General features: G+C 44.0%; 1 long non-coding RNA gene across 1 annotated transcript; it reads right to left on the bottom strand.

Moving 5' to 3' along the window:
* Positions 1-8982: 8982 nt before the first annotated feature.
* LOC132656635 (uncharacterized) lies at positions 8983-15423 on the bottom strand. Its single transcript, XR_009594352.1, has 3 exons — positions 15252-15423; positions 13225-13330; positions 8983-10571 (listed from the first exon to the last, which is right to left on the bottom strand). It is a non-coding gene; the product is annotated as an uncharacterized LOC132656635 (long non-coding RNA).
* Between the last annotated feature and the right edge of the window lie 3000 nt (positions 15424-18423).

Here is an 18423-nt window from a genome sequence, read left to right as displayed (position 1 = left end):
AAGGAAGGACGGGTCAATCGAAGGTCCAACTCCAGCCAAAACTTCTCACACATGTCAGATTCTCAGAGAACGAGGGAATTGCCTTGTCTGGACTGCTCCTGTCCAGGTGAGGGGCTAATAATAACAAAAAGGACCCCTGGAAATCCACATACTTGGATTATCACCCTACCAAAGCCGATGCTGCTCCCTGTGAGGAACCCCCAGCTTAAACACAACAGAGCAAAGAGAAAATCAATTCAAGTCTGTCTTGAAACAGCTTCCCTCGCTGAGGCCTTAAGTAACATTATGGGGGGAGAGGGGGAGAACAGATTTGAAAGCATGTCAATAATATTCTTAGATATGCCCAGAGAAGTGTGGAGATGGGATAATGCTCACATTTAAGCTCTGGCTGCACAGGAGGAGAAAAGGAGAAAGGAGAAAAGGAAGACAGGGAAAGTGGCAACAAGAAAGAGCCCGGCTGCTGTACTTTTGTGAGTGAATGCATCGTCAGAGACGAGAAGTCATGCCATCGCTACAAATCCTCACCCCAACATATCTACCAACAGGAAATCGCATACTGCAGAATCTATAGGACATCCTTCACGTCAAAGTCCCCCAATCCACCAACTGGGATCTCCGGCATTCCCAGGTGGCCCAGGGACGGAGCCTTCCCTCAGAAGAGCCCGGCACTTAGTTCTCCAAGTGCCAAAGCTCTAAGCACAGTGCTGGCAGCAAGGCATCCATCCGGTAGGAGAGCAGAGCACAAGTATTTTCCCCTAAGGCCCCCTTTGAAACACTCTATGTTCTGCTCCTGTGGAAAAAGCCAGTGCTTTATCCTTCCAGGGTCCTTTCTCCAGAAGAACTGGCAGTCGCTTCCAGGAGCTGACTCCGCAAGCCTGCCACTGACCTTTGCCACACTACCGTGGCCAGAACTATGTGTCAAGAGTCCTACAAGCCGCCTCAGGTTAAACAGCTGCCTGCCAGCTGCCATCTGGCTGCCGTCCACAGGGACAGCAAACAGTATCAGGTCCTCTAGGGACAATTCCTGTGGAGACTTAGAAACCGAAAACGAGATTTAAATAAAGGTGGAGCCTGAAAGAACCCCGGTTTTTAAAGGAACTCTCGGCATAGCATGTGCCCTGGTCCTGATAAAGACAGAGTGTTTAGGGCTCAGATGAGTGACATAGTATCTCTGGACCCCTTTTTGCCTCCTGTAAGAAAATTAACATCTTGTCACCCGGCTTCTATTTCTTCCGTCAGTTCTTGCTAGTATTCCTCAGAAACAGTCACTTACCGGTAAGGCACTGAAGCACAAAACATCAGAAAAATTGATCCTGCTCGCTGTCTTTCCTGCATTTGAGGGCTTTGCCACCTCTGATGGTGTTGTTGGTTTAACTGTTCCCCCGTCCCCCCCCCGAGAAAACTGACACAATGAAGTTCTAACCCCATATTGGAAATACGTCTTTACAGATGTAACAGTTAATTTGAGGTTATAGTTCAGTTGCCAGGCTAGCCTCCTTATAAAAGAAGAAAGTTGGGGGCAGGCACCTGCACACAGGGAGGCAACTATGTAAAGACTATAGCCACAAGCCTCGGGGCCAAAAAGCTACCAGAAAGTGCAGAGTCCTCACTACGCCTCCAGATGGAGCAAGGGTGCCAACACCTTGATCTGAGACTTCCCTCTGGAACTTCAGGAGTTTTTATTGTCAACTTGTAGCACCCTGTGAGTTAGCTGTAGCAGCTGATGGAGTAGGTAATACCCCCTCTAAATCGAGGCCGGTTTACTGCCAGGTCAGATGGCCTCGGCTCTGCCAATCAGGCACACCTGTCATGGCTGGCAGCTCACAGCAGTGACGACCCAGGAATCCAGCCACACACACCCGAGGGAGCATCAGCCAGCAGGAATCAGCATCTTCAGTGCCTGCAGCAGGATCAGCATGCCATCTGTTCTGCATCTGGGTTCTGGGGTTTGCTCTGGGCTCATCCTTCAGAGACATTTGAGGGCTGTAATCTCTCACCCGTTTCCTCCTTACATTAACAGAGGCAGCTTTTGTGCTTAGTTCCTGATGCGTAGTAGGTTCCCGGTGTTCATCAGCGCCAACTAACCCTGACATTAAACTTGAGTTGGGAAGATGGCTCAGTGTATAAAGTGCAAGGAGGAGGACCTGAGTTTGCAGTCCCAGAACTCATTAAAGTTGGGTGTGGCAGCTTGACCTATAACCTAGCACTGAAGAGCAGAAACAGGTAGGTTCTGGAGGCTTGCTGGCAGGCAGATTCAGTGGAGACTTTGTCTCAAGGGGATCAAAGCAGATGAGGAGACTCACAGTCAAACTTTGGGTAGAGCTCAGGCAGTCTTATGGAAGAAGAGAGGAGTGGGGATAGAGGGACATGGCAGGGACAGGAGCCCCACAAGAAGACCAACAAAGCTAAAGGACCTGAGCCTAGGAGGTCCTGCAGAGACTGATGCACCAACGGAGGACTACACATGGAGAGGACCTAGACCCCTTGCTGAGATGTGGCCTATTGGCAGCTCAGTCTCCATGTGGATCTCTGAGTGAGGGGAACAGGGGCTGCCTCTATTATGAACTCAGTTGACTGCTCTTTGATCACTCACCCCTGGTGATGTGGCCTTACTAGGCCATGGAGGAAGAGGATCCAGGCAGTCCTGATAGTGGAGAACTCCCCCTTTCAGGGTTCTAGGGGAAGGGGATGGGGGGAAGAGGGAGGGAGGGGACTTCAATCGGGATATATAATGAATAAATTGTAAAGAAAAAAAATTAAAATTAAAAAAGTAAGAAAGAGAGCAAGAGAGGGTGCTATCTAAAGTATACCTCTGTCTCCATACCGGCACACACAAAAGCAAGTACATCCACACAGAGACATTGACAGACACACACACACATGTCCTCACATACACACAAACACACCACTTGCACACGTACTCATACTCACACACATAAGCCCCCTCATATACCAAACAAGCTGACAGATTCCTAAACTAATTTATACCTCATCCCCCTGAATATCAAAATAACAATTAATGGCACTTAATAAGAAAACACTGGCTGTTTGATATGCAGAAGAGGCAGAGGGAAGAAGGCTACAAGTTTGAGGCCACTTGGGCTTCACGTTTTGGTCAGGTGCAGTGCTACACCCCTTTAATCCCAGCACTCAGGAGGCAGGGGCAAGCAGATCTCTGTGAGTTCCAGGCCAGCCTGGTCTACGTAGTGAGTTTCAGGATACCTAAGGCCGCGTAGAGAGACTGCCAGGCTTGTCATCTCAACACACGGCACTCGGTCCAGGTCAGGCTTTTCTAGGACACTGACTGAAGTTTACAGATGGGGAATCCATGTTTGGAGATCAGGAACCGGCAGGTATGTGATGCAGGATTTAAACCCAGGTGTTCTGACTGAATAGTGAATAGAGATCCTTGGAACAGTCCTGAAAAGAAGTTTCTTTTTTAAAACGACTCAACTAAAGAAAAAGCCTAAATGCTGCTGACGCCCACCGAGCCATACGGCAATCCTTTACATTCGCTTTGATGGCCACTTCCATATATGTTCTTCTCTGGAAGGAAAACAAACAAACAGACAAAAATCCTAAGCTAGAACCCTTCTTCTTTTCTGGCAACAGCCCACAAAGAGACTAATTGATGGGACCAGCTAAATCATGTAGGGTACAAATTATTCAGACGACAGCAAAGCTGGTGACATAATTTATCTGAGAAATTGTGCTGTGTCAGCTTGTCTTATAAAACCAAATTAATTTTTTAAAGCATTAGTCATTACAGATTCTGAGACTCTTTGTGAAGTTTGTTTGGCAAATGAGAACAGTTGGGAACATAATATACGCTAAGATATCTTGTTCTAATGAGCAGTTATGGTAGTTGTATAATCTAACTATCGAGAGCACATGCCCACATCCTCAAGGTGATGTTCAGAATCAAAGAATCATTTTTGGAAGTGTTGGAGTTAGCCTGTGTGGTCCAGTAGTCAGTTTTCTGCTGGAGCCTCTGAAGGATGAACCACACCAGATAATCTCAGCTGGGAGGATTTACTGACAAGGCCACATTCTGCCTTGAAGGTCTTTGAAGAGCTAAATCAAATTCTTTGGAACTGAAGGAGGGGGCTACAGCTGGGATACAAAGTGAATAAACTGTAATTAATATGAAAAAAAAATTAAATAAAAAAATTCTTTGGTTCATTATCTTCCATACCGTTGGACAGAGCTTTTTCCTGGTCCAACATGGATGAGCCACATCACTCTCTGAACCTTGCCTTACTTACAAAGTCCAAAGGCCACCTGTTATCAACAGAGTCCGTGGATATGCCTGGAACTCCTGTAAGTGCCCACTGACTTTCCAACTAAGCTATCCCTCAGCTCCTAGACGACCCCTTTCCTCTCCCCAGACCCTCAAATCACAATTACAAGAAAGCTGAGAGATCCAAGGCTTGCTGAAGCAAAGGGTTAGAGTTCAAAAATAAAATGATAAATAAATCTCAGCTAAATGAATCAAACCTGTTAAAGCTGAATGTGTGTCTGCTCCGTGACCCGGCAACTCACAAAGTATTTGTGACCAAGAAAATTAAAATCTCCTTCATTATACACAAAAACAGGCACAACCCACAAGTATGTCAACAGCCCAAAAGTGGTTCAGATTCACACATCGGTGCACAGCAAAAAAGAATATGTCCCTTCTATATTCAACAACATAGGTGGGTCTAATATTGACTGAAAGAGGGTAGATACCACGAGTGTCTACTCATGATCCCATTAAGTTCAAGAACTGGAAATACAGATCTGTGGGGAAAGAGGTCAGAACAAGGGTTACCTGTGGAAGAAAGGATGGATGTTAACTAGAAGAAGACAATAAAAAAATCTACTAATCTGCTGAAGATGTCCTGGATATTTGGCCTAATAATAGCAATACACGAGTCTAACATAAATTCAAAAGGTATTTATTTTTCTCCATCTTGTTTTTAAAATTATTGTTTCAAGGTAGTAGATTTGAGACTCAGGATTGTTCTGGTCAACAGGTTTAAGCCAAAGCTACCAGGCCTCGGTCCTGTGTTCAGGTTATTTCAGAACATTAGAACATAAATAAAATACCTTCAATAGAACAGGAATAATGACTATCATCCATTAAGTATTTTCTAGGGGCTATGGATTTTCTAGGGGACATGTCCAATCTTTTGATCTTCTAAAGTGACCTGACTTTATCAACTACAAAGTTCATACTTGAGAACTGAACAATCAAGTTACAACAACAACAACAACAAAAAAAAATTCATGCTTTAAGTAAGTGTATAATTTTTGTGTTGGGCCACATTCATAGCTATCTATCTTCAGCCACTATGTGCAGCCTTTGGACTGCAGGTTTGACACATCTCTAAGGGTTTTATAAGTTTGATCTATTGAATATAGAAAATTTATTATAAATGTAATAACAGTGATATCACCATTTTTTAAAAGAATGACAGGCCTTGCTCAAAGCGAGTCCAGAATAGCCCAGGCTACACAAAGAAGCTCTAGGCATACAACATCTACTTCTTGGTGTCTCTGAGAGCAACCAACTAGCTAAATCTGCAAATCACCTAACACATTCCCTAACAGACCTACATGTTGAATGGTCCTAGCCTTCTCTTTATTTTATTTATATATTTGGTTGTTGGTTGGTTTTTTGAGACAGTGTTTCTCTGTGTGTACCCTTGACTGTCTTGGACTTGCTTTGTAAACCAGGATAGCCTCGAACTCACAGAGATCTACCTGCTTCTGCCTCTCAAGTGCTGGGATTAAAGGTATGTGCCGCCACCACTCCGGCTCCTAGCCTTATTTTTAACACCAACGATGGAAAAACTAAGCTTCTTGTATAATGTTAGCAAGCCAGGCCCATTTGCCCACCACACAGGTGCCAACCACTGAAACAATGCTTTTGGCAGAAGACCAAATTTATTCAACAATGAGCCAATGGGAAGCCCAAGTTTCAAATCTGCCTTAAGGATAGGGCTTGGGGTTATTTGGGGAGGTGTGAGAAAACAAGACTGGCAGTAACCGCACAGGTGAGGTGGGTTCTGTCTGTAGAGTTCGTTCACCCGAGAACTCAGAGCAGAAGTGGGTTGAACCTCTGGGGGTCTATCTGCATTTTCCTTCCCACGTTGTTTTTATTAATCCCCTCTTCTTGAGACATTGGAGGTAACAGTCTATCCATCTGCCCGCTGAACCAGAGCACAAACTTGCATTAGATTAAGCAGACTATTTAGTGCTCACTTGGAGATATGTGCGGGTTCTCTGGCCAAATGGTGAGCTGATGGTAGAAAACATTCTTGCTGAACAAGTCATTCTTTAAAACAGGGTAAACTGGATCTTAAACAACTGAGTATCACCTGTAAAAAGGAGCCAGGTACCTACCACACCTTACTATAAATTTAAGGTAGAGTGCACAGGGAAGCCTTCCATGATTTATACCTGGAATGTCCCACAGGCCTGCTTATGTCCTGCCAGGGGAACTTGAAACCATTTGAAAACCCAGGATTGGCTCCTTCTTACTCTGGAGGAGGACTGGGGGGAGGGATAGTCTACACACAGAGAGAGAAACAGAGACAGAGAGACAGAAGTCTGTAACAGTGCAACAAACTGGTAGGCAGGACAGATCAATGAAGAAGTGGGGTTGGAAATGGGAGGATCCCAGAAGCCTCTAAAAAGACTGACACAGATCCCCAAGGAGTACTCTGTGTGTGTGTGTGTGTGTGTGGTGTGTGTTGCTTCTCAGTTCTGTGCATCCTTTTCCTAACTGCTTTCTTGCATTTACTATATCTGTACCTCCCCTTTCCACCCATCTCCACTCCAAGCCCGAGGTCTCCAAAAGTCACTTCAGTTTCCTGTCACTTTCACTTCCTCTGCATGGCTCTTCTTTCCAGGATGTACAATTCTTTGTCCTTCCCAGAGAACAAACTCAGCAGTACCCCCGACAACCCTTTCACACACGACTCCCATAATAGGAATGTAAGGGACCTTTAGGAAGTAGGGCCCGTTGGAAGAATTAGAGCATTTGGGGGGTGCTTAGCCCTAGTCCCCAGGCCTCTCCATTAGTATTTAGACAGCCTGCTTCTTGGTTGCCTAGTAACCTATGATGTCATCATGTGTCGCCTGGCAGGTCTGTGGCAGACACAGTTCAGCTGTGCCTGCACCAGCTATAAAAGGACCAACCCACCACGTTGTCTCTCTTGCGCTCTCTTGCTCTCTCTGCTTCACTTTCTTTCCTAGAGAACCTCACCATGTCTGCTTTCCCTTTCTTCTCTATGTCTCCACCTCTAGCCAATAAATCTCTTTCATATGATATCTGTTGTGTGCACAGCTTCATTTTAAAATAAATACTAGCATTCTCCTATTCTCTTCAATACCACATACTCCAAAACATGGTGCCAAGCAAGAAGCCACAAGCCTAAATAAATCTTTGCTTTAAATTGTTCTCTTAGGTTGTGGTGGTTTGAATAGGTAGCCCCCACACACACACACTCTCACGTGTGTGAATGTCTGGCCCATAAAGAGTGGCACTATTAGGAGGTGTGGCCTTGTAGGAGGAAGCGTGTCACTGTGGGGGCGGGCTTTGAGGTCTCCTATGCTCAAGCTACAGCCAGTGTGGCACACAGTCTCCTGCTGCCTGCGGATCAAGATGTAGCCCTCTCAGCTCCTTCTCCAGCACCACGTTTGCCTGCATGCAGCCATGACAATAATGGACTACACCTCTGAACAGTAAGCCAGCCCCAATTAAGTGTTTTCGTTTTCATTTTGTTTTTGTTTTTGTTTTTTAAATTTGCCATAGCAAGGGTATCTCTTCATAGCAATTAAACCCTAAGACAAAGGTAATTCCATCAGGTGAAGCAAAAGTAATTGAAAGAACACCAAACTTGGGAAGTAGCCAACCAACCCAATCATGTATGTGTCCTCTCTCCAGTGTCCATCCACCTTTGAGTTCCTACTTCTCCCAAAGTGCTCATGTGTCAAGAGCAGCCTGACAGACAGGAACTTTACCTGCAAAGGAAATGTTTTAAAGTCCATAGGACATAAGAACTTTTCCTCCGCAATCCCTTTGCTTTAGTTAGTCCTTTGCTAACAAGCAACTTGATTGTCACAAGCAACTTCATTTTGATCACATTTCTTCTGTAGCCTCTGCTTCTGATCACCACTGATAGCCATTTTGTAAATAAATAGGTTTTGATTGTCCCAAATTACCAGGACGGATCTGTGCCAGTTGTTGGTCTGATCTGGGCCCAAGGTGAAAAGAAAATGGTTGATCATGGCTGGCCTGTGTCAGACTCTTTTGGCTAGTGTGTGGCTAACATCAGAGCAACAAAGAGGTGAGAAGGAACAGTCCTGGGTAGGCTGACCTAGAGTCAATGCTACATTTTGTGCAGTGGATGATAAATATAACCCAAATCTCTGAGCCAGCACTAGACAAAGTTCACAAAGGAAATACTAAACTAAGAGACACATGCATATTGGCTTTTTGGGGGGAGGGAGGTAGTTGTTTGTATTTTGTTTTGTTTTGTTTCTTAAGGAAGGGAAATTAACACATGTCCTTGACTTTGAGGGGCTAGCTGAAAACCCAAAGCTATTTCTAGCTTTAAAAAAAAAAACAAAAAACAAAGTGACAAAACAAAGAAAAACAGCATGGTGAGGTGGTGCATTCCTTTAGCCCTCGGGAAGCAGAAGCAGCCAACTCTGAGTTTGAGTCCAACCTGGTTTACAGAGAGAGAGTTCCAGGACAGTCAGAGAAACCCTGTCTCAAAAAAACAGATAGATAGATAGATAGATAGATAGATAGATAGATAGATAGATAGATAGATAGATAGATAGAGTGAGTGAGTGAGAGAGACAGACAGATTTATTGATATCCAAGCATGGCTTCCATCTTGCACTGCTCTACCCTTCACTGTCAATGCTCAGCCTCTGCTCAGCCTCCAGAAAAGCCTATGAATCATTTTTGCTCACGTATCAAATCTTTTCCAAGAGCCATGTCTTTCCAAAGCCCTTTCTTAGCTTTCCCAAATGTGCCTTGCTTACCCAAACACTTAGTTTTAGTTACCTTTCTCCCCCATAACATACCCCGCCATTCTCTTAACTTCCTCTACAAAACATCCCGTTTTCTCCACAACAAAGGAAACTCTCAGGCACTGAATAAAGCCAGCTGACCCTTACTTCCTTGTGCTGCCAGCCAGTCATTACAAGAGTATTTTGTTGATCAGAAAGCACAGCTTTGTTTATTAAACTGACAATATTAGATAAGTCTTACTTAAAAGCATTTGCAACTTCATTTATGAATTCTCATTTATTTCTATGTCAACTGGGTACCATTAGGGACATAAAGTAATACAGACAGACAGACAAGCATACATAAAAATATGGGCAAAATGATACAGACAGACAGACCAGTGTGTGTAAAAACATGGGTAAAACAAAAGTCCCAGGGCTTTCAGATTCATTTGCTGTCTTCCAAAGAAGCTTTTCTCTTCTACTTGACTATCAATATTTTGATTACTTCCTCTATCACTCTAAGCAATTTTTAGCCCCAAATGTACCTAAATCCTAACTTAGCTTATTTTCTAATCAGATCACATTCTTGATCCTAGACTTTCAAGGGCATTTCCTAAGCTCACTCAACTAGAGAGGAAGTATGTGGGAGAATGCTGTCAGGTTCCTAAAGCCTTTTTAGACTTCAGCCACTTTAAAAAAAAAAGATGTGATTAGGAAGGGAATCTAGAGTCTGTAGATCATGCCTAAATTTTGTGTTCTGGTCTTCGATGCTCCTTGAACTGGGGAACAGTGAGTGAACATTTGAGCTCAGTGGTTAAGAGCACTGGCTGCTTTTCCAGAGGACCTGAGTTTGAATTCTAGCACTCACATGGCGGCTCACAGCAACCTCTAATTCCAGTCCCAGAGAGTCCAACACCCTTTTCTGCCTTCTAAAGGTACCAGGCATGCATGTAGTACACAGACAAACACATAGACAAAACAGCCATACACATAAAAAAACAAAAACCATAGAAACCAGCCTGCCACACACACACACAGTAACAATGCCTTCACATCAGTCCTGTGAATGACCACCCACCAGCCCCTACATCCTTTCATCAGGTGACAGGAAACAGCCCGGCAGCTTCTGAGGTCCTGGCCAGACTCCACCTTATATCTGTATCCACTGGCACATAATTTGCTTCATGAAGGAAATAGAAGAACCCTGCTTGCCTTTTTAACAAGACAGCCTTTCACATATGACCATGGTCCTTGTGCCCCTGCTGTGCCTTCACTACCACTGGGTAACTTTTGCCATCCACTGAGAGATGTTTGTTCCCAGACCTCTCAACATCTTATGCACCTTCCTCCCGTCAGCAAATATCCCTCTTGTCACTTCACATTGAGAATGAACTCAATCCAGTGCAAACAATGGAGCAGTTTTGTGGTAAGGGAATGTCTTTTCAAACCAAATCACAGAAGCTGTACGGTATGCTGATACACCAGTCACCTTGGCCGTTGGAGTTAACAGGCAGGAGGATCACATGTTCAAGGCCAGCCTGACTGAGCTACATAAGATCCTGTCAGAAAGAGAGAGGGAGGGAGGGAGAGAAGAAGGGAGGAAAAGAGAAAACACATCATATCGTTAGTTATTACTTCAAAAAACATCAGAAAATATACTTTCTGTAACATAATGTTTCACTCATGATAGCACATGTCATTTCCATTTTTTTTTCCTTTAAAGTTAGATGTCTTTAAGTTTTGGGCAACACCAACATCAGAGAGAATTGATTATAAGGGGTTGATTGCTGTTGGTGGTCAGGAAATGGTTCTTTTGTTGTCAAGAGAAAGGTCACAAGAGGGCTTTTATGGGATTAAACTAAAGAAAATGGCTTTTAAATTGGACATTTTCTTTGAGGAAGAGGGAGAATAAAAAATGTCATGGACAGCAGCTTCCTACACTGGAGGGAAAATAATGAGACATGAAGAGGTGAAGTCACAAATTACATTTGTGTTAATTAGTGACAGTGCACAGAGGACAAAAGAAGAAAAAAAAACAGTATGTTATTTCTCTCCTTTCTCTTTTAACTGACATACAATAATCCTACATGCCTGTGGGGAATAATATGATTATTTGATACATGTCTGGGATGTGTAATGATCTAACCAGAGTAACTAATATGTCCTCCTCCATCAACTAAAACAAACCACGCCTGCTCTCATCTCCTAACTTCAGGGCCAGAGGCAGCCACTGGAGGTCTAGCCAGAGAATTGCTTCAGAGAAAGTGGTGAACTGAAATGGCTGGATCTCTTTTATTCTAAACTTGAGGGGAATGTGTGTGTGTGTGTGTGTGTGTGTGTGCGCACACACGTGTGCGCACTCATGTCCGTGGTGTTCTTCTGTTGCTCTCCACCTTGTCTTTTGAGATGGGATGATTTCTCTGTACCTGGGACTTACCACTCAGGCATTAGCTAGTCAGAAAGCTCCCGCCTCGGCCTTCCCAGTGCTACAGACTTGAACCACCAGGCCCAGCTTTGTGTGGTGCTGGAGATCAAAACCCAGGTCCTCCTGCTTGTATGGCAAGTGCTTTACCAACTGAGCCCAACTTTGGGTATACTGACTGCACAGAATGATGCGTTTCTTTCCAGTATCTTTATACACATATGTAATACTCTTCAATCATATCACACACACATACACCCTACATACACTGCCCTCTCTTATGCCCTGGTCCCTTCCCACTGGCTTCCTTCCTCTTCCCAAACTGTCTTATGCATTCATCAGAATCAGTTACATGATTCTTTGGATAAGGAATCCAAATCCTACAAAAATATTTACTGAAAATTATACTCATGGGAACATCTCTTCAATTAACAACAACAAAAAAAAAAAAACAACCAGAAAATTTCAAAGTATTTAAATTTCCTTTCCTTCTTTTTAAATACATCTCAAATTTGGGAAATTGTAGATAAAAGGATATGAGCACAGAATGATAACTGAATGACTGTTCATATTTATTGGTCAGGCATGTAGACTTCCATTGATTTTAAGCTAGAATGCTATAGAAAGTTCCAGAAGTGAACTCAGAGGCGTGAATTCTCACCACACCCACACTCCTCGGAATTCTCATATCATGAGAGTAACTTGTGGTTAGTATAATGTTGTGTGAATCCTGTTACCATTTGGAAAATAACTTGCTCTCTCCCAACACACATGGGAAAGCTCATTAGCACAACAAATATTTGAAGTTCAAGAAAGTCCTGGATGTGCTGAATGATTTCAAGGAGTGGAATGGAGCAAGCTAGCTAAAGAACACAGTCAGTATGAAGATTATGCTCTGTATTCCTGCTAGGAATTACTGGTCTACCCTGGCAGCCAGAGTCACCTTGTGATCGAACAGAAAGACAGAGAAAATGTGGGACTTGGGAAGGGCAGCAAGCCCCATCTTTGCCAGCTGAGCATTGAGAGAATCTCACTGGCAGATTCTGAACTATGTTACAGTCAGCACACATACTTAGATTATCTTGTGTACATACTTGCTAAGGATGCATTTCATTTTAAAATTCTGTTTAAAATCTTATCAGCCTGTTAATCTGCCTGACGTAACCACCCAGTGACCTCACTTACTTTTAAAAAGTTCCCTAGAAGTACACCAAAACATTTTGCTTTGAACAGGGTATTTTCCTAGGCCACCAAAATACTATAAATATAGCTATTCTTAAGATCCTTAAATGTGACTCTCTTCCTAATTTACCTGTGCCAACCCTAGGACATATACTACAACCGTTTTTACCTCTCTCCTTCCCTATCTTAATGCCTGTGGTTCAGTTTATACTAGACCCTAAAGGAACTCCAACTTTGCCTCTTACTCATCCTGAAATTCTTCTCTATTGCCTAAGTCAAAAATCCTACCCAACCTGATTAAAGGTCTCTGAAAAGACTTCCTTAGGCTGCTATAGGCAACAGCATTCATCACCCTCTCCTGCAGCAGTGAAGGAGTTTCCCCTCCCAAACATCATCTCAGTCTCATAACTTTCGCTAGCCATGCACACAACCTCCACGCTCCACCCTCCACCCTCCACGCTCCACACTCCACAGCCCACTACATGAAATTCCTTATACCTTCAGAGCTGTTGTAAAGCCAAACAATGATATTCCTGGTAGCAAATCTGACACTGGGATTCTCAGCTCCACAGTGGAATCACTTGAAGAGCCAGTTAAAATGCAAATACCTGAGGTTCACGAATATCAGGAACGAGGAGGTAGAAAGATTATAAGAGCCAGAGTTTGGGGGTAGGAGTCCATGTATGCTCGCTCTACTGCCAGCAGAGAAATGACCTGTGAAAAAGCAAGAAGGAAACTCAGTTCAGTATGACTTAGCCAGGCTGGTTTAAACTTCTGGAGTATGACACCAGCCAGTTTATTTTAGACATATGTAAGTACAGTACAATTTTGGAAAAAAGTTTCCTAACCGTTAACTCAATTTTATGTGCACAATAAAGCTTAAGGTGTGACTACATTAACACTCTTTTGCAAAGTAAAATGTGGCCTCTACCATGAAGACGGGTTCTATAGCTTAAGGGCCTAGGATCCGGTGTGGTCTCTGACTGAGATAGCATAGGGGTCACCAGGCTTTAGAGTACATGTGACATCTCCTCTAAGGGGGGTTCTATTGACAGAGAGACAGAGCAAAAGCTAAAGGTCTAGGGAAGGAGAATCTGAGAAAAACATGATAGTTTGGGGGTCAGCTGTGGCCATCCCCTATAGATAGCAAAGGTCATCAGGTTACTAACTATATCCACACCCAGCCTTCTGGGTGGAAAAACAGGTAGACACATCCCTTCTGTTGAAGAGACAGCTGTGTGCTTAACCTTCCTGGTTTCCCTAGTGTGTGTCGGTGAACACGTGATCATTGTGCCCTCTAAACCTCAGGACCAAAAAGTCCAGTGGCTATATGTGTCTTCTACATAAGAAAGAGAAGCTACGCCTATGAAATCTCAACAAATGTAGCTGTTTAAACAAGACCCGAACATTTCCAGTGTCAGCTGGAATGGGGAAAATCTCACAGGGCCCTACTCTTAGATGAAGAGCTGCAAACAATTAACAACTGCTGAGAAAGAATTCATCTTCCCCAGGGATGAGGCCCTGATGGTTATCTAATACCACATGGTCAGCCCTAAAAGATATGTGCATATGAGCAACACTAAATGGAGTTAGCAAGTCATATTTATTAATATATTTGTTAATATATATGATAATAATAATAATAATTAAAGAAAAGGAAGATACTGAAAACAGATGGGAGGAGTTGAAAATGTGTTGTGAATATGAACATGTTTTTGTTTTGGTCCCTGGTGTGGGATGTGGGACTGGTTCAGATGGTCCACAGCAGCAGACTGTTTTGCCTCATGGGGGCTCTGAAAGGAGCTCTTTGCCAGCTGCAGATAGTTTAAATCTGAGGACTCTGGAGAGAGAATAAATGCCAGAGCCCAGAGAGTGTGAGCTCTGAGAAAGAACAAGGCTGCTCCTGGTTGCTCTTGTGAGACAAGAAGTTGGAAATCTCCTGGAAGGAGGATTGGACTGGCTCCAAGAAACCTGACAACCTTAACCAGCAGGAAGTAGCTAAGAAAGAACTGCACCCCCTCTCCCACTAACCCTTTCTCCTACCTGGTGTTGTGGTATTGGAAGGGATTGGGGTGGAGTAGGCAGAAAGAGATATAAGAAATGTAAATTAAGAGGTTTTTTTTAAGTATGCCAACAGAGTATAAAAGAAATCTTATTTTAAAAAAATGCAAATGTCACTGATTCTGATTTAATTCAGTCTACAGTGAGAATGAGGGTTATAACCTAAGGTCCACCTCACCTGAATGATGGGAGACATCATCCTCTGAGTCACTGTAGCTATGTTCATAACACAGAAGGGACAGGAATTTACAGAAACATGGCTTCCCAAACACCCTACCCTGGGGGCTAACTGCAATCAAGAATTAAATGATAAAAGTGGATCCTAGGTAGAGTGTTTGCCCAGCATACTTGAAGTCCTGGGTTGAATCCCCAGTACCACACAGAATTGGCACACACCTATAATCATAGTCCTGGAGAGGGACAGGCTGGAGAGCAAGAAGTTCAAATCATATGTAGGCTTAGATTTCTCCCCAAAACTACTTTATTTAGGGTTCCTGATTGTTTCTATCTCTCTTCTACCCACTGACCAGTGGTAGGGGAGAAAGAAGGTTATTAGGTAAAGGGGGTTGTAGACCTTTTTAGAAGTAGTTCTTTGGGGTGAGTCCACTCTTTGTTGTCTAGATACCAGTAGTCCAGTCCAAAGGCCATCACCAATCAGCAACACGATTCAGCATGATTCAGAAGATTGGGACAAGTCATTGAAAGCTGCAAGATTCAGTTGGATTGCCCCGAGAACTTCTCTGGAACATTTCTCTCTGTAAAGTGAAGTGTGGAAGCACCAAGATCAGTGTAGCGGTGTCGATCCAAAAAGTGATGTCTCACTGTCCGTGGGCCTCTATATATCTCCTCTCCTCAGAGTTCACCCACAGATGTTCCCAGCTGACCAAAGTCCTGCCCCTCTCAAGAGAGAGCTCACAAACAAAACACCGTCTGCCCTCTCATGAGCCTGCCTCCAGCAAAACATCACATAGCTCAACTGAGTCTTCAAAGAAACCAGACACTTTCACTTCAGTCATCCTTGGCTACATAGCCAATTTCCACCCAACCTAGGATACTTGAAATCTTGTCTCTAAATAAACAAATACTTAAGGAGCAGGAGAGACTGTGCAGAAGTTAAGAGCATTTACTGCTCTTCCAAAATACCCATGTTCAATCCCCAGCAACCACATGGTGGTTCAATTCCCAACAACTACTGGTAACCCCAGTTCCAGGGCATCCAGTGACCTCTCGTGGCCTCCGTAAGCATCAGGCAAACACTAGGCGCCTAGACAAAAATTCGGGTAAAATACCCATACAGGTAAAAATTAAAAAAAAAATAAAAAGTAGGCCCACAGAAATGACTCAGAAAACACCCAAAGAGAAGCTCTGAGGAGAATAGGTCCAAGCAGATATCAAAGCAACCTACAAAGTCTCTGGAACACTGAGGAGTTGACAGCCAGACCATAAAGAAAAGGGAAAGTCCCCAAACAGCCAATGACTGACACAAAAAAATGGAAACAGCACTAAGCTGACTCAATGGAGCAAAGCTAGCACTTGCAATAAACAGTGTTGGGAAAAACAGCTCCGAGGGGGAGGAGGGAAAAAGTCAATCCATTCTTTATACAATAAAGCTCCTGTGAGCCTTGAGCCTTCCCGCTGCCAAGGACCTTAGAAAAGAATGAAAGAACAGCATCCCCATACTTCCCTCATCCAACCCCCTCCTTTGTCACTTGACCCTGTTGATTAACATCACTGTGCACTTGGGACCTACCCACACACATACAGGCCACTTGCTGCCAGGGATGCCTTCTCACCTAGCTTTCCTCACCTTTCTTCTCCTCCTTCCAGAGGAAGGGAAAGCCCTCCCTTGATCTTTGGCATGGTGAAGCACCACCCCCCTTGGTGCTTTTATGGCTGTAGAAACCACAGTCTACTAAAAGCAGGTGATTTTCCCCCTGCTTTTGGCTCTGAGCCCCTGAAGAGTGGAAATGTTGCCTCTGTCAGCTGTATCTTCCCAGTTCCTTCTGGTAACTAAGCGTTTTGTTCAACTAAAGTGTATCAGCAAGCCATGAAGGACCCTATTGTTGAAAGAAGAGTCAAAAGAAAAAAAGAAAAACCTAAAATATGAGTTCCAGTGGGTGGGAGGCAGTGGCTCTGCTGCTCAGGAAGGGTTACTCCTGCAAACACGCTCTCACTAGACCATAGGCTGTCACCGTGGAAAACCAGGAAGGGACCTTTAAGTGATAACGAATACCACAGTCTGACATAAAGAAAATAAGCTTCTGGCGCTGTCTTCCAGGTGGCTGAGATTTTACTAAAAGAGCAGCTAATTAATGGGTGCTTAATTGGAACGCTGCCTTGTCTAGAATAGGGAAAAGCATGCCGAGTAGTGCTGACCCAATGCCCCGGCATAGAGTCGCTGTCATGACAGTCAGTGTTGGCCACCAGCCATATTCCATGTGTGACACACTCCCAGGCACGTGTTCTTGACTGACAGCAGGTGGGGCGGAGATGAAGAACTGCTTGTCAGTCAAAGATAGGTTTTCCGATTTTGTCACCTATAGGAAGCTGGTCACATTCTTTCCTCCTCCTGAAGTGTGTTGCCTATGCCCATGCTGCCCTGACAGCCTTCCTGAAATGTAATTGTAAAACAAAACTCCAAACCTCCCCTTCATTATGAATGTGATGTCTGTGTCCTTAATGAATGCTCTCCCTTTGCGGCAGTTTTTAAAATGGCAGATTTCCTTTGTGTGCTTTCCCACTGCCTCCCAACCTACAGCATAAAATCTCTCCCTGGAGCAATGTACTTTTCCGTTTGGATACTTACCAGTCAGCGTTTTACTCCCTACTTGACCCTTGTGGGTTCAGAGGCACTTAGAGTCTAGCCTCTGCTCCTGACAAGGACTGAGCTAGTGTCAGCCTAAGGGCATAGCTTCTTCTCATCCCTAAGATTAAAGCCAATGAACTAGGTGGGGGTCGGGGGAGCAAAGCTTAAAAACAGAGGGAGTTTTTAAGGTGGTGGGCAAACAGAAGGGACGAAAGGGAAGGACATAAAACAGCCAGGGCATTACGGAAGCTGCCAGGAGGAGCCCACTGCCCTCCTTCTGACAACTTGGAAAAACAACCTTCTGGATTGAGTTAAGGGTTCTTTCAGCAATGACTATAAAGGACTGGAAAATTTTAAAGCCTAACATCACTTCTCCATTAAGGCCAGCCAAGTGATGGAAGAGGCATGTAATGATACAGCGAAGGCAGAAAGGCTGGCTCAGGTCACAGCACTGTGAAACCTCGAGTGAGTCACTTAGCTTTTGCATCTTGGGGTCATCTGTCAAGTCCTGCCACAAAGGGCTGCTGTGACTATGCACATGAAATGGTCGGTTTATATTTCAACTGTGGGTGGGAAGAGCATCTTCACGTGCGTGGAGTGTTCCTGTGCCTGTACTTCAAGGGAGTGTGAGAACTGAAGCTTGAAGGATGCCCAACCAAAGCCACAAGGCCACTTCTTTACAAGCGCTCATGGGTCCACGTTTTTCTACACCAAAAATGGTGGCGGAAGGAGGGCTTGAAAGGAACAAAGATATTTTTCTGCTGTCTGACTCAAGAATTAGCTACATCTGGGGTGGACTGAAACAGGACCTCTGTCGGCCTTGCAGATTAATGCTACTGGCCGAGGTTTGTGATCGTATGGTAGAAATCTCTCCAATGTTCAGAGCTGTCTGAGAACAGCAAACTCTTGAGTTAGCAAGAAAAGTTGAGAGAAAAGTCCA

This window comes from Meriones unguiculatus, chromosome 9, assembly GCF_030254825.1.
Source record: "Meriones unguiculatus strain TT.TT164.6M chromosome 9, Bangor_MerUng_6.1, whole genome shotgun sequence".
In the NCBI taxonomy this organism is placed as follows: domain Eukaryota; kingdom Metazoa; phylum Chordata; class Mammalia; order Rodentia; family Muridae; genus Meriones; species Meriones unguiculatus.
Note: the sequence above shows the minus strand (reverse complement) of the source record. Positions and strands in the feature narration are given on the sequence as shown.